Below are 3189 nucleotides of genomic sequence, written 5' to 3'. Positions count from 1 at the left end.
GAGGAGCCACAAGCGGCAGTACCGCTCCGCAGCGGTAGTACCGCCCGTGACTCCACAGCAGCAGTACCGCTGGGGTGCCTGGCACCACTGCCTCGTCCTCAGCCTCTTTGGAGAGATCCTCTCTCTCTCTTCTGTGTCCCAGCGGTAGTACCGCACTACCAACGGTAGTACGGCCGAAGGGTCACAAGCGGCAGTTCTGCTCCGCAGCGGTAGTACCGCCCGTGACCCCACTGCCGTAGTACCGCTGGGCTGTCTGGCTCCTACCGCCTCGACTCGAGGGCTCTTTTTCTCGTGTCGGGTTTTGCGGCACTGGTTGCGGTTGTAGAGGCGGTAGTACCGTTTCAGGAGCGGTAGTACCGCCCTTACCACCGCGGTAGTACCGCGTTGGGTCCTATTCCCTACTAGTCTTCTCTGCGCGGCAGTACCGCTGGCTGGAGCGGCAGTACCGCTGACCTAGCGGTAGTACCGCCCCCTCTTAGCGGTAGTACCGCCCTGTGCGGGGCTGGTTGGTGGGGGCAACGGTTGGATTGTTGCCCCCACTATAAAAGGGGGTCCTCTTCTTCCCTTTGACCTACCTCTTCCCCCTCAAACTCCATTAATTCTCAAGCTCCATTAAATGTTCCAAGCTCCATTTTCGCCCGATCTATCTCTCTAGCCAATCAAACTTGTTGATTTGCTCGGGAGTGGTTGAGAAGGCCCCGATCTACACTTCCACCAAGGGATTTTCGATTCCCCCACTCATCCCTAGCGGATCTTGTTACTCTTGGGTGTTTGAGCACCCTAGACGGTTGAGGTCACCACGGAGCCATAGTCCATTGTGGTGAAGCTTCGTGGTTTTGTTAGGAGCCTCCGATTAAGTTGTGGAGATTGCCCCAACCTTGTTTGTAAAGGTCCGGTCGCCGCCTTCAAGGGCACCAATAGTGGAATCACGGCATCTCGCATTGTGTGAGGGCGTGAGGAGAATACGGTGGCCCTAGTGGCTTCTTGGGGAGCATTGTGCCTCCACACCGCTCTAACGGAGACGTACTTCCCCTCAAAAGGAAGGAACTTCGGTAACACATCCTCGTCTTCACCGGATCCACTCTTGGTTATCTCTTACCTTTACTTGTGCAAGCTCTTTAGTGTTACTTCTCTTGCTTGCTTGTATGCTTGTTGTTATTGCATCATATAGGTTGCTCACCTAGTTGCACATCTAGACAGCCTACTTTGATGCAAAGTTTAATTTGATAAAGAAAAGTTAAAAATTGGTAGTTGCCTATTCACCCCCCCCCCCCTCTAGTCCACCATATCGATCCTTTCACCAACGTCGTGGACTTCTCCGACGATGAAGTGTGGTGGCTAGCGTCGCGTAGTATGTAGGTTTATTTGCATGGTTTGTATGGATCTAGGGGATGAAATGTAAGAAACTCAGATGCATATCACCAAATTTGAGGCGTGACCGGTCACTGTCTGCGGACGCGTCCGATCGTGTTCGTGGGCGTTTGAGGGGTCGAATTTGCCAAGAGCGGCTGTAGATGCTCTAAGTCTTTATCGTCGCTTCTGTACCGAGGCGGCCTGACCTCTCCGTGCATGTGGCTCCAAAGGACCATCACCCTATACTCATAGTTGTCATCGTTGAATAATTGAATCAATCTGAAGTGTTTGGCATCAGATCTGGTCATTGTGTATACACGGTGAAAGATCCTAACCTATCACCCCAAGAAGATGATAGGAATGTACAACGAATATTCGTCCACTCTGTACATACAGTCGAACTCAAGCAGGATTGTAGCCTGGAACACCAACTAAATGAAGAAGTGTCACCCTCTGAGGAGTAAAAAACCTTAACCTGAACTATTAGATGCAGTCGAGGCATCAGGATTCTCCTACTCGTCATTGGCAGCCGAAGCCGTAGGCAGAAGGGAAATGAACCATAAACTTGTCGATGAAGCCTGGAGGGGACGAGTTCGCCTTAGCCACCTCTTACGAGAGGAAGTAAAGAAACAAGAAATATAACTTTTTTGTCTCTCATTGAGATTTGATATCACTGTATAACTGAAAAAGCTTTTTATCGCAGTTGCCCCTTTATTCTTCGTCCTTTCTTTTATTTTACTTTTTTTCTTTCAATGGTAACCCACAAGTCATCTCTTTTGATCATCCTTCAGTTACATGATGTAGTGCATACATATTATTTAAAAAGCGAAAATTGCATTTCTTTAAACAAATTTATAGAGAAAAGTGTCAATATCTATCCTATCAAATATGTACATTTTTCTGTTTCAAAAAAAATGTACATTTTTTTGAAAAGATATACATTACTTTTTGCAAAATAAAAAATATACAGTATTGAAGAGTGCCAGTTTTACAAGCTCCACAAAGAAAACCGAAATTACAATCAGGTTTTTGGGGCTTTGACCCACCACAAACACCGAATAGATCAGGGGGCTGAAGGCATGCCGCCGCTCCCACGTGGAGCCGGTGTGACCGTATAGACCGTGGACGGGTTATTCGCAAAAGAAAAATTACCCTGAATAAAATGGATGGTTCATTTTACCTCTTAATTTATTTTTCGACTTCTTCTATCCCAAACAAACCAAAACCGGGCAAAACACCCTTTTGGTTGATTTGTCTCAACCTGTTGCTAACGTGGCACTAGTCAATGGCAGTTTTGATCTAGGTGGGGCCCCTTGTCAGGTTTCTCTCACCTCTCTCTTCGTGTCAGATCCGCCATCGCGCGGAGCTAGCCCCGGTCGGCCTTGCCTCGCTCCTCCGCGGCGTTGGCTCCGCCTCCATCCGTCCCGTCGCCGCTCCGGCTGCGCGCCTGCGCCGCCATGCCTCCTCCTCGAGCTTGCACCGTCGTCCCCGGTTGCCTGCCAGCTCCGACCTTCCCAGCTCCGCTCTCGCACGTGCGGCCCCATTTGCGCCCAAGCCGCTCCACGCCGCTCTGTCCCCGCGTGTGCGAACCCGTCTGCGCCCCACGCCGCTCTACGCTTGGCCGCGCCCGCATCGCTCCACGCGCCTGGTCGCGCCCGGCCTCCCCGCTCGGCGCACGCTGTCTCCGCCCTCCCCGACGCCGGCCCGGCCGCCTGCCGGCTCCACGCGCACCGGCTGCCGCCGCTGCGGCCGGCTGCTATTTCTTCTATTTCTTTAAAAAAATTAAAACAAACCGACGAGTGGGACCCACCCGCAGGTCAAATACCACCTTTGACC

Source organism: Triticum dicoccoides, chromosome 5A (assembly GCF_002162155.2).
Source record: "Triticum dicoccoides isolate Atlit2015 ecotype Zavitan chromosome 5A, WEW_v2.0, whole genome shotgun sequence".
In the NCBI taxonomy this organism is placed as follows: domain Eukaryota; kingdom Viridiplantae; phylum Streptophyta; class Magnoliopsida; order Poales; family Poaceae; genus Triticum; species Triticum dicoccoides.
Note: the sequence above shows the minus strand (reverse complement) of the source record.